General features: G+C 34.1%; 1 protein-coding gene across 2 annotated transcripts in view; it reads right to left on the bottom strand.

The window, feature by feature from the left end:
* Positions 1 to 14,713, bottom strand: part of Fut8 (fucosyltransferase 8) — a 215,861-nt gene that overhangs the window by 102,109 nt on the left and 99,039 nt on the right. The gene's annotated exons all lie outside the window — the stretch shown is intronic.

Raw genomic sequence — 14,713 nt, 5'->3', positions numbered from 1 at the left:
ACTTAGTAACAATTATGTTTTGGTATGAGGACTTACTAGTCTTTACCACAAAGACATATATAATACCACTGACACACAGGTTCTCAGGAAGGGCAGCCACGAATGAGTCTAAAAAATGATGAAGACTTTGTCAGATGATGAAGGAAGAAAAAAAATATCTCAAGTGAAAGAGGAACAAAGCAAAGAAATAGCAGTTTGAAAGAGCACAGATATCTATGTCCTAGGAACATATTAACTTCTATTAATTATTACTTGTATACACAAGTAAAAGATCAGTAAATAAAGACTGACAAAACTATGGTTATTGACCTAGTTACAAAATAAATATTTGCCCTAGGTCATATTTCTGGCCTCACTTTTTTTAAAATGTAAGAGTCATGACATTTTCCTTAAAAAATAAAGATTCATTTATAATAATTTGCCTAAATATAAATATTTGCTTTTAAAATATCCAAATTTCGACAACCATTTTGATGTTAATTTCCTTAGTAAACTTTTGGAAGGCCATAATTTACATATCAGTCGAAGATTATTTTAAAGATACATGATAGTCAAAAAAATCCAAACAAACAAAAACCTACCAAATCTCTGCATAAAAATGTATTAAGAAACAATTTCCTCAAACATTAAATGTAAACACAGGATAAATGAACCAGTGCTTTTTTCCACTGACTTAAAACATTCTTATTGATCACACTTAAAACTTTGATGCTTTTCTTTACACTGGCCTATAGTTCCTTTTAAATCTTGCATAAAATGATAGTTCTTCTACTGAAAGCCTGTCATGAAGTAAAACTTTACTTCTTCCAAGAATAATAACAACATTTCTTTCTACAAATTCCCCTTAGAGTCATTGCACATATAATCAGCAACAATATACAAGCTAATGAAATAATTTCCCCTTTGTTCTGTAGTCTTGTCACTTTTAGACAGGCTACAGCATAATTTGAAAAACATTTCATCATTTTTAACAATGGTGTATCATTATAATTGCAAACAAAACCTCTTTTCAATTTGCCTTCTTACTAGAGAAATCACCATTTGCTGTTTATTTCTTGATATTTCAGAGCAAATGGATTCTTTTCATTTACATCCTAAAAATACTCTCTGAAGTCCTTTAGTGTACTTTGACTGAAGGGTTGGAAAAGACAGACCAACAAATTCCTTAAATTCAAAACCAACAAAAAGATGGCATCTAAGGATGTTAAATTTTAATACTACAGTGACTAATCTAGAGGTACAGGTACCTACTAAGACCAGTGCAAACACAGTCCCAAATTCCAGTTTATTCATGCAACAATCAAACTACTGAGCTAAGTAATGTGTAAGAACTAAGACATAAGAGGCTCAGAGAACCGTGTCTAAAACGATAGTCATTAGTTAGAAATGTGTGAATAATTTATAAGCAGAAACAAAAGAATCCCCAAATAAAGTGGGCTCATTCATTCAAGTTTCATTCATTTCATGGTTTTTATTAAAGGTATCAGGTTTTGGTTCACTCCTTCAGCACACTGACAAGATTCAGTTCAAGAGACAAATGCATAAATAAAGTTAACATTGTGGTAAGTGTGTAAAATGGCAAGAATAAATGGTAAGTGCTCAGAGAACACACAGAAATGGTAACTTATCTGGATGAAAAGGCCCAAGAAAGAATTCTCAGAGAAAGTCTGGGTGTTAAAGAACCAGTAGCAGGGGCTGGAGAGATGACTCAGAGGTTGAGAACACTGGCTGCTCTTCCAGAGGTCCTGAGTTCAATTCCCAGCAACCACATAGTGGCTCACAACCATCTATAATGAGATCTGGTGTCCTCTTCTGGTGTGCAGGCATAACACTGTACACACACTAAATAAATAAATCTTTAAAAAAAATCAGTAACATTTGTGAAAAATATTTCTGGAGGTAGCTAGGGAGATAGCTCAGTAAATAAAGCACATACTGTGTAAGTTCAGATTCCATTCACCCACATAAATGCTAGGTAAGCACGATGGCCCACTTACAGTTACAGAGTTCAAAAGCAGAAGAGAGAGGAGATTCCTAGAGCAAGCTGGCTAGCTAGACTAGCTGTTCCTGTGAGCTCTGAGTCAACTAAAAGATCCTGCCTCAAAGAATAAGATGAGGAGATATCAAGAAGGTTCCCAGCATCAACCTTGGGTTTCCATATGTGTCCACACACATGTGAGCATACACACACATACACAGGCACATTGTGAAGTGCTTTAGGAAAGGTGAGTATACAGCTAAATCAGTACAACGTGGAAATACACAAAGGTACAGAGACATAAGGCACACTGCGTTTAGAGAACTTCAGGTTACTCAACCTAAAGGCTTAAGTTTAGGATGCAAACTAGTAAACACTGAGAGTAAACGTTAGTGAAGTAAACAATCACCATGAAATGCCAGTGTTATAGATTCATCTAAAAACAATGAAATAATAATTTTATAAAAATGTTTCAGAATAGCATAAAATTTCTAGGTGAAAATCAGGTAATTTTTTTAGAGTCTCACACAGCTGAGGTTGGAGGGTGGCCTTGAACATGTAATCTTCCTGCTTTCACCTCCTACGTGCTGATATTATATGTATGTGCACCATGCCCAGTTCATGCAGTGTTGGGAGTTGAAATGAGGGCTTTCTGCATAGTAGGTATTGTACCAAGAAAACTCTATTCCCAGACTCATATAAACTTTAAGTGAAAAAAATCATGTATTTTTATGATAAATAAAATATACATACAACTACAACTGGGAATTCAAGACCTTATATATGGTTTTAGATGGGTGGGAGGAAAAATGCTGCCTAACTTAATTTACCACGCTAACACTTATGCTCCTTTCAACTGAATCTTTATGTGGCAGTACAGTTAAGAACACCACCCTATTTTCTATATCCTCAATGGAAAATTCCAAATTATGACTTACAGTTAGGGCAACAAGATTCTAACAGTTTCAGTCAGATATACTAGACAAAATAAGTTGTAACCTACCCAAACTAAGAAAATAAAAGTCTGTTAAGCTGTCAATATATATCTTTAACTACAATTTACATGCAAAAGTGCTGTTAGAAAAGTCATAAATACCTTCTTGCTGATTTCCTAATTGTGGTATTACCCAAAGTAGGAAGCCACAGGTAGAATAAAAAGGGAAAAAGGCAATTGATCTCCAGTAATAATCAAATGTCACATATTACATATTAAATAACTATGAAAATAGATTTGATGAAATTATTCATTACAAAGCAAGGCTAAGATGAGAAAACTAAAATTACATTTTAAAATTACAAAAGTTGGCTTATATTCTTTGACATAAACAGCAACAGTCTACACTTTTCTTTATAGATCTTGCTGTAAAAACTATGGCTGCATAGTTAAGGTAAATGTCATAAAACCAGCAGTCCCCTAAAATGAATAAAATAAAAAGTACCAAATAAATACTTTGGATCTATGTCTTGCTTTCTTCTGGCCCAAGGCCTTATCCATGCTAGGCATGCACTCTATTCACTGCGTTTCATTCTTAGGAACTGAAAAATTCAGCTATAAGGTTTTAATATTTTTACTCATGCCTTGTCATTAGTGGTCTTCCTAGGTAGTGACAATAACTGAAATCACTGTATAATAAAGCTAAGGGTGGGCAATTACAATTCCCATATGTAAAAAAGCATCAGCTAAAAAAAGGTTAAAGTCGTAGAATTTAATTCAAAGAGTCTAATTACGAGGAAGAAAGCCTATGTGCTTCTATTCAATTATTCTGTCTCTATAAAGATATTTTGAATGCAAATATCTACCTGGATTCACTGTCTAATTTTTTTGTAAACATACCAGATCTCCTTCCCCTAAGCACACTGGACACATAATGGACACTGGAAGAGAAACCACAAAGAAGGTTTGAACAAATTTAAAAGCAAAAGAAATCTGAGTATGGAATAAGTTCATAAAGACTTTGAGCAAAATCAGCAAGGACCTGATCAGAATAATATCAGCAACTGGATTTTCATTTCACAGCCTGTCTTTACCCACATGTAATATGAATAATAAATCAAAGACTGAAAGAGACACAAGCTAATAATGAGAACATCTGATTCACACAAACTTCCAGCTAGAAAACTTTTTCTATAAATGTCCAGATAATAAACAGTTTAGGTTTCATTGCTACATAACCTAATATTATCCTCTGAATTTGTTCCCTGTTCCCCAACCACTGAGAAACAAAAAACCATTCTTAGCCTGGAAGTCATCACAATTGCAAAGGGATTGGGGGCCTAGATTTGTCCCACTGGACAGTTTACCAAATCCTATTAAAACCAAGCAAGTTAAAAAAAGAAGAAGAAAGAAAAGAAACACCACTATCTTTAGCAAGGCAGTCACTATACAGATTCCTAGGGAGAAGGGAGCTGAAATTAATTACTCATATGAAAGCTATATTTACTTGTGTTTGGTAATTAATTCCATTTGTATTTTACCTATATTTTGAACTAAATTATTAAGCATTCATCAAAATACATGCTTCCAAGTGAACTGATAATCCATTTGTCACTTCATAAACACAGAGATGGGCTACTCATAACCTAGACTTGCTGACCTCATCGCTAATAAATTAAAAACCCACATATAAAAACTAAATATAGAAAGAGACAAATAGAGATGAGAGATAGAAATAGATAGATAGATAAATATTATATAAAAAACCAAAAAATATAAAATAAATAAACTAAAGGCAAGTTGGAAATATTGAGAGTACAGTAAGTTAAAGTCTAATCAAAGTGCTCTTGAACTATCACATCCAGGTAGACAAATGAAGGAATAAGAGCATGCATCAGACAACACAGCAAGGGTAAATGGTTTTTAAGTAATCAACTTCTCTCCTTCTAATAAGTTGCAGCCATGGACACAGTCATCCACCTAGCTGATTTCTATTGAACCATCTTTGTTGGGGGTAAGGAGTGAACAGTGTGTGAAAATGAGGAGGAAAAAGAATTTTTCTCTGCAGAAGAGACTTCCTGCTGATCCTATAAATAAGTAGAAATTTCTGGAGCCCACACTTCACAATGTACAACTCCAAATACAGACTTCCCTACTTATTATAGCAAGGCCATCTAAAATATACTCTGATCCAAATACCAGGGGGGTACACAGCAGAATAAGAATGTGATCATGGCAAATATGTATTTGCTATTGTAAGATACAATACTCTAAGTACCAACTAGGTCAAGCTGACTGGTAGTGCTGCCCATGTCAAATACATCCTTACTGATTTTCTGTTTGCTTGAGCTATTACTGTAAGAGGGGTGATGAAGTTTTTAGCTATCATAGCCTACTATCTATCTACTTCTCTTTGCCTCACAAATATTCTGCCTCATGTATTAGACACTGTTGCCAAGTAGACACTTGTTAAGGCTCAGTATGTCTTAATATAATTATTCCTTTATCATTTAGCAAAGTTCTTTCACATCTATTAAGTCTGTTTATTGATAAATGGGAGTTAAGAAGTCTGATACAGAGAGAAAACTCAGGATAGCACACGATCTGGCCTGCTAGATCCATACAAACTAAGAGCAACGAGTGCTGGAGGAGTGTTGAACATTTTTCTGTAATAGACCAGTTACTCCTAGAGTTATCATAGCAAAATGATTAAGAATAAAACCAAAATGCCTGAGTTTGAACTCCACATCTAGTACTCACAGCTATACAAACTTCAGACAACTTAGCCAACTACTTTACTGTATTTGCCTGTCTACTTCTATAAAATGGAAATAATGTACTTATTCCTAGGTCTGTTATAGGAATTAAATGAGTTTACACAGCATTTAGGATGCCACCTGATACACAGCAATACATTAATAGCTACTGTTTTGTCTTGCCATTCCTACTGTAACAAATGTTAAGATAATCAAGATGCTAGAGATAAAAAGAGAATCTGACATTGGTCCTTGCATCATGTCCTACTGTAACTCATCACTAAATAGATGAAATATAGCACAGAGACTTTGAGAAAAAGCTCCACAAAATTATTATCAGTTGCAGCTCTACTATGGAAAGAATTATAAACAATGTATTGTGCCTATGTACTGGTAGGCTTAGCAATATAAAATACTTATATGGCTTTGGTGAAAACAGATTATAACATTTTACATACAAACTAATTTAAGCTTATTCCTTCTCAAAAATGATTTTGTTCATTTCTATGTTAGACCTAGTGTCAAATTTAGTTGAGACAAGAGATGAATAATTAACACTCAAAACTTCTACAACCTGGTTCATAAAATAAAAATATCTGTTACCAAGTCCAATGACCTAAGTTTGATCCCCAGAAGGACCCACATGGTGAAAGAGAGAGCCAGTTCCCACAAACAGTCCTCTGGTCTCCACGAGAAAGCACTGGCCCATCCATGCCCACACACACATATGTATATATGCACAAAAAATAAAGTATCATTTTTTAAAGGCAAAGAAAAAGAGTCCAGAAATAACACACTTTCAACAAAGGAAAGAATCTCTAGCCTTCAAAGTATTTTTATAAGTAATGTTTGGCATATGACTAAAAACTGATATGCAAAAAGACAAAGTTATTGAGTAATCAAAAGAAAAGATAGAAGAAGTAAATCAGAAGGTGACCTAGAAATTTAAATAAGCAGAAAGTCAGAGTTATAGTAGGATAATTCTTGAAAGACACTTAGAACACTGCGGATACTTTTTATTAATTATTAGTTTGTGTATGAGTGTTTTACCTGTATATGTGCCTGCATGTGTACCTGGTTCTCAGAGAGCCCAGGAGAGAAGCACAGTTACAGAAGTCTGTGAGCTACCATGTAGGTGCTGGGAACTGAGCTTGGACACTCTGGAAGAATAGCCAATCCTTTTACTCACTAATCTGTCTCTCCAGCCCCAAAGAGAGACTTTTAAAAATGAGAATTTCCAAAGAAATCTGAAATTTTCAAACAAAATCACCTTGATATTGTAGAATCAACCAAATATATGAGTTTGTTTAACAGCAGAATGCAAAGATAAGCTGGAAGATAGCTCAGAAAATACACAAACAGCAAAGAGGGATTAAATTAGTAAAGATGCATGAAAGCATATAACACTGTACAAAGAAGTTTTATAATACATGCATTTTCAGTTCTAAAAGGAGAAATGAGAAAGCAAGCTTAGGAGTCACACTTAAATTTTTAAAACTGAATTCTAAAGATGTCACTTCCCATATTTAAGAAGTTCAGTAAACTTCAAGCTGGATAAAAGCACATCAAGTTATACCTTGGCACATCACAGTCAACTGATAAACAAAAGACAAGAAGAAAAATACAAATGAAGCCAAAGGAAAAGGTTCACTGTGATAACTGCAGAATTCTCAACGAAGTGTGACGGTGGTTAGAAATCCTGACGAAATAAACCCACAGAAATGTTCTCAGGCGGGGAAGTCTTTTCGCTTAGGAAAAATAAGGCATTCTAGTAATATAAGGAATAATAAAACTATTTTTTAAGTATAACACACATAGAATGCTATTTAAAAAATTGTTGCCAATCAAATTCTGTACCTTTTCTTTAAAAGTATCTTTCAAAAATAAAACTTTAAAAGAATGAGAAAAATCTGAAATAATTTATTCTTAAAAACATGCATCATAAAAATTACTAAAAGATATCCTTCAAGCTGAGGGAAATTATTCAAAAAACTAAACCATAGAAAGAAATAGTGAACTTAGAAGGGAAAAATATGTGGTAAATTGTAAGGTTTTTTTTAATTGTTTGAGACTTTCATACATGCATATAATGTGTTTTGATATGGTGTTTTTAAAGGTAATAAAACAATAATAGTCTATAACATACTACAACAAAGGAATCCAAAATGGATGAGGCTTTAAAAGTTTGAAAATTACAAGATTTTTTTAGGATTTCCAGAGCAATGCAAAAATACTAAGATAAATGATAATAAAAAAGAATGTAGTTTATTATGTGTGTGATACACACATATGAGCATGCACACGCATGCACATGGTAGATATCAGGTGTCTATGATTCTTCCACCTTATTCCCTTCAGACAGGGTCTTTCACTAAACCATTTCTGTTTGGGCTAGACTGGCTCCTCAGGGAGCTCTTAGGATTCTCCTGTCTCTGTTACACAATACTGAAGTGATAAGCCCACATAGCCATTCATACATTTTCAGGGGTGCTGGAGATACAAGCACTCTTACCCACTAATAACCATTAAAAGTTGGAGTAACCTGGCTGTAGAAATGGCTCAATGGTTCAGAGCAGTGGCTGCTTTTCCAGAGGACCGGGAGTTTAATTCCTAGCACCCACATGGAAGCTCATAACCAGCCCTAATGCCAGTTTCAGAGGATATGACACTTTCTTCTGGCCAAGAGCAAGCTCACACACAATGCACAGACATACATGTAGTCAAAACACCCATACACATAAAATAATTTTTTAAGTTGATATAAATTACTGTGAAAAACAGAATAAAAGACTAAATAATCCAAAAGACAAAAATAGGAGATGAGACAAATGGGGCAGAAATTTAGCAAGATAAAAGAAGACATTAACCTGGTAATAGCATTAAATATAAATGCTAAAATAATTCAGTTAAGGTAGAGGTTGTCAGTCTGAGGGAAAAATGATGCAATGTTATCCTATTTAAAAAGAAACACTTTAAGTATTTAAATTTGTATCTAAATATAATTAATGTTTAATTAAGGCCAATTAAGGTTTAAAATACTAACCAAACATATACAAATACTAGATAAAAGAAACCTGATATAAACATTAATATTAAATAAATTAAATTTATAGCCAAAAAGTTTTTGCTAAAAATAAGAAACCTTGTGATAAGGGGTTAATTCCCAGAAAACAAGATAGTCCTGAGTTAGTATTCAACAAACTAAACAGCTTAAAGAGATGAAAGGAAAAACCAGAACTGAAAGGAGATAGGTAACAAGCATACCTTTTTCTTAGACAACAAAACAAGCAGTTAAATATTTTACATCTGCATAAACTCAGAAAATCTGGTCAGCATAATCAACTAACCTAACAAACAAACAACATTCCATAGAAGAGTGGAGCTATAACAGTAGACCATGTTTTTCTTAAGCATTCACCAACAAAAGCCACTTACTAATCCACAAAGTGAAATTCAAACTAAAATAATACAGAATATAACTTCATTTGGTTGAAAAATAAGCCAAAAAAAAAGATAAATAACACAGCCCAATATGCAAATTAAATACTACATAAATATGACATGGTACTAACAGATCACAACAAAAATTTGAAAATATTTTTATTGGATGACAATGAGAAGTTCACATTGTCAAAAAATATAAAACACAAATTAATTTAAAGCAAAGCTTTTCAGGTACATACAGGTTGAACATTCCTAATCCAAAATGTGAAATCCAAAATACAACAAAATCTAAAACTGTTAAAAGCCTTATCACTCTAAAAGTTTCAGATTTCAAAGCATTTCAGATTTCGTATTCTTGGATCAGGATATTCAGCTGGTAAAGTTGATGGAAATACTTAAAAAAAAAAAAAAAAAGTTCAAATCTGAAACAGTTTCTGGCCCCAAGCATTTCAAATAAGGGGCATTCAATCTAGATTACAAAAAAAAAAAAAAAAAAGCTACTTTTAAAATCAGTGTTATAAACTTGCTAAGAAAGCTTAGAACAGCAAAATAAATCCCAAAGAAAGGAAGTGTACGAAAGAAATTATCAAACTGAGAGTAAAAATCAATAAAACAGAAAGCAAACATATGACAGTGAAAAAATACAAAATACAAAAAACTATACAGCTGAGAACCTTCTAACACTACCACATCTAAAACTTGTGCTACCTGGATAAAGAAGAAACACAAAATAGAACAAGTTTTTGACCAAACATGTAAAACATCTTGGACTGCCTAGCCAAGAGTCATAGATGTTTGCAGCCATAACCTTATACATTACTAGAGAACTAGCCTGAGACCATCCTAAATTTGAAAAAAAGCAAGAGTAAATGGTTGTTTTAAGCTGTGATATTTCTTTGTTATACTATATTGCATTATACTATATTATATATAATATACACATATATAATTATTTTTATAGGCCAAGTGGTGGTGGCGCATGCCTTTAATCCCAGCACTCGGGAGGCAGAGCCAGGTGGATCTCTGTGAGTTTGAGACCAGTCTGGTCTACAGAGTGAGATCCAGGACAGGCATCAAAACTACACAGAGAAACCCAGTCTCAAAAAGAAAAAAAAAAAAAAAAAAAAAGAATAATTATGTTTATATATATTTGTATGTTTAAAACTCCAATGTTTAAAAAAAAACAATAATAAATGTTTTAAAAGTACGCAATAGGGCTGGATAGATAGCTCAGTAAAGCTGAGTTCAGAGGCTAGCACACACATAAAAAGCCAGGCCAGGTGTGGGCCCGCGTGTGCCTGTAACCCCGGTTGTAGAGACAGAAAGATCACCTGGGCTTGCTGGACACTACCCTGGGCTTCCTGGTCAATGAGAGACTCTGTCCCAGAGGGAAAAGATAGACAATGCTACAATAAGACACCACATGTCTTCACGGGCACATGCCTTGTACACAGCAAACATTATATGCACGCATACACCTCCTCCCCAACCCCACCCTCACCGCCTAACACATACACCAAAAAGAAATTGGTTATAGATTCAAATAACACTTTACCAAAAATCAAACAAACAACAATAAAAAACATAAGTGGCAATTAAATACATGAAAACAATGTTCAATATCTTTAATTACAGAAGTAGACACTGAAACTTCAACGAGATGAAACCACATTCCAGTTTTAAAGGACGACACAAAAATCATTGCCAATAGCCAGTTCTAACAAGGACGAGAGGAATTAGAATAGTGTTGTTTAATGAGTCAGGGGGATGGTGATGTGGGTAGGTGCATGTTTGTAGAGACCAGAGGTCAACATCAGATGCCTTCTTCCATCACTCTCTAACCTTAATCAAACAGTGTTGAGGGAGAATCTTTTTGTACACTGTGAAGATGTGTCTCTGCCTAAGGTGCCTTCTGAGTGGTTTAATAAAGAGCTAAATGGCCAATAGCTAAGCAGAGGATAATAGGCAGGACTTCTGGGGAGAAAGAGAGGAATCTGGGAAGAATTTGAGACACATGGTATTAAGCCAGAGAGACGATGAGGGAATAGGGGATACAGTATGAAGGGGAGGTCAAGAGCCGCATGGCAGAACACAGATTAATGAAATGGATTAATTTAAGTTATAAGAGCTAGTTAGGAATAAGCCTAAGCTAAGGCCAAGCTTTTATAATTAATAATAACTTTCTGTGTCATTTTTTGGGGCTGACGATCCAAAGAAAGTCCAACTACAAAACAGCCTCTCATTAAACAGTCTCTCACTGAACCTAGGGCTCATAAGTTCAACTAGGCTGGGGGGCCAATAAGCTCCAGGGATCCACCTGTCTTTATGCCCCATCCTCACCCCATCCCAGTGCTGGGTACATATTGCTGTGCCCACCTTTTACCTGGGGATCTAAACTCAAGCCCACATGCCTGGGAGGCAATAACTTTCCCAAGTGAACCATCTCCCCAGCCCCACCACCCAACAGCTTCTTATGAGGTTTAAATACGCACTTAATATATAGCCCAGCAATTCCCATGCCTTTTATTTATCCAAGAGAAAACAAAACAAAACCTTATGTTCAAATAGAAACTTATAAGGCAAAGATTAATATTGCCACTGTTTGCAGTTGTTAAAAAGTAGTAACTATCCAATGACCTTCAACAGATAGAAGAAATTTTCAAAAAATAAAACCCCAAACTGTGAGACATGTAACAACTCATCACTAAAAAGGAATAAAAACATTTAATTGGAAATAAAAAAGCATAAAAACTAATATATACACAAAAAATTGAAGAGTCCCAAATATATTATGCCAATTGGAAGATGCCAGACCCAAAAGGCTACATACATACATCTAGAAAAGCAAGCGTATTGGACAGCCAACAGATAAACAGGAGTCACAGTCGGGAGGCAGGGACAGAATTTAACTAAAAGAAGCAAAAGAACTCTGGGGAGAGGTAGAGTTCTGATACAGCTTGATGGTGATGATTGCATAATTGTGACCACTTGCCAAAACCCACAGACCACTGAAAGTAATACATTTTACTGTAAGGAAATAATTCATCAATGAGTCAGACAATTGTACACATACACATATACACATATCCCTAACACTGCCATTCCTATACAATGTGCTTATACCTTTCTATCCCTCAAAAAGATATTTTTTTAATTTTCTTCTAAATTTATCACAGTATCAAAAAACTGCAAATTGTAGTTGGAAAGTTAGGTAACTGTTTTTAAAATTATTGTTCTGAATCTTAAACACTGTCATTTCAGGCTTTTGATTTGTTTTCCAACTCCAATTTATAAGTCTTTATCTCAAAGAAATTACCCACTATTACATTTACCTGAATTAATATGCTATCTTCTGGCTTATGAATATATGTCTTACTATGAAAAAATAGACATCAAACTGAGCACAAAATACTAGCTGAATTATAATAAAGAAAATAGTCTGAATGCTAATCAAGCACCTCCATGGCTCATGTCCTAGCTTTAAAATAAAATCCCCATGGATTGTGTACAAACACCCTTACCAGTAAGGTCACAGAAGAGCCTGGGGAGACTTACTTCCCTAATGGGGGAAAACAGCCATGCATTTATTTTTCTAAGTTTATATACTTATTTATAAAAATGTGCTCATCTGTATAATCTGTTTCTAGATTTATTTATTTTTTACATTTTACATACATTTATTAAGTATGTCAGCTCTTAAAAGCTATTTCTACATTTGAATGCAATTGTTAGGAATTTCATTTCAATGTACACAAATATAAAAAAGTGGCTTAAGAGACCCTATGAGGGGTTGGAGAGATGGCTTAGACTTTAGAACAGGTTCTGATCTTGCCTTTGAGTTCAGTTCCCAGCAAAGACATCAAATGGCTCACAAGTGCCTGCAACTCCAGCTCAAGGGGATCTGATACCCTCTTCTGCACCCCATGGTACTCGTGAGCACAAATCTATATGCAGAAAGACACATATACACATAATTTTCAAATAATAAAAATTAATATTAAAAGATACTATGATTATTTTTAAGAACAACTCATATTAATAACATGTTTTCCTTCATACAGCAAAAACAAGATACTTTGTAGTAAGAAAAAAGGAAACAGAAATATCAGTACTAAAGATGGAACATGCAGAAAATTCAGTGATTATTCAGGAGCCTAAACTATAAAGAAAAAAAATTTTCTCTGGAAGAGAAGTCTCTACTGAGACTTTTAATTAAGATTTTTCTGGGTCAGTGCTTTTTCTGTTTTCAGCTTAGGAAGAGAAGAGTTCAGGCTGTGTAGCTATACTGCCAGAATTCAAAGAAGGTTCCACCATTTGTTAAAGTGTAATCTTGAGCAAATTAAATTACTTAACATCCCTTATGATTCTTCATCTGTAAAATGACTGAACACAGTACTAGAATCTCATAAAGATATCTTGAAATTAGACAAAATAATCTGTCTTTGGCACAGTACCTGGCATATGACAAATTCCCAATAAATGATAGTTATTATTAGCAATGGTTAAATCAAGAATAATGAATCACATATAAACTTCAATTCAAAGATCACAACTTCCATAACCCTCCCTGATGAACCTCCAATAAGATGATTCAATTCAGGAAATTATCATCCACTTTCTTGTCCCTAACCAATTAGTTCCTTGCTGAATAATCCCACTGTGACAACAACTACCACTGTCACAACTCACATCAAAGATATGCCTTCATTTGTTTTTGTAAAAATGTTAACATCCAACATTATCTATCAGAGGATTTTTTTTAAAAAAAAGACAAAACTGATGAGTTACAGAGTATACTATGTGAGACATCTGAATTCTGAACACAGTGTGAAATGAAACAGATGCAAATGGTGGCATGAGAGAACCAGGAGGTCCTCTCTAATGCTCCACTTTCCATTCATGAATTACGTTTCTAAAAAGTAATGTATCATTCAGCTCTATCTCAACACCACTTGCTAGTACTGCCAATTACCACCTCTAATGTAAAAGTTTTCCTATCTTCCTTTCTAGCACTGCAGCTTTTTAAAGTGACAGAAAACTCTGTACACATGCTTATTCTTAGATGTGAAGTTGTCAGACAACTTGTAAACTCAGTAACTGTGAGTTAAAGATATCTATAAATACATATCACTGGTAATGTTTTCCACTGAAACCAGACTTCGGCTTTCCAAACAAGTGATGTCTTTGAACAGCTATGTCACAATTTTTAGTAGACTAGAAGTAATGACAATAATTACCCATGTTCCAGATGCACTGTTCTACTTAACAATGAATTTTTGCTATTCATTGGAAGAATTTAACTAAGAGTAACTAAGCCTTTCAAAAAAAATATGTCTCTGCTGTAGTCTATAGGGTAAAAAAATTTAATGTGCATTAACTCAGATCACATAAAGTTTGTGTTCAACAGTCTAAACATAATTGTAAATAAAACATAAGCAAATTAATACCACAGTTTTTATATACTGATTCATATGAAAATATGATTTGCAACTATGTAAACTTTACCTACATTGACTATATAGATATATCACTGACACTTTTTAAATGCCTGCTAAAATAGTTAAAATTTTGCAGTTTACGGAAATTGTATTTTTCCACAGC

Source organism: Peromyscus eremicus, chromosome 14 (genome assembly GCF_949786415.1).
Source record: "Peromyscus eremicus chromosome 14, PerEre_H2_v1, whole genome shotgun sequence".
NCBI lineage: Eukaryota > Metazoa > Chordata > Mammalia > Rodentia > Cricetidae > Peromyscus > Peromyscus eremicus.
This window is presented reverse-complemented; position numbering and strand designations above follow the sequence as displayed.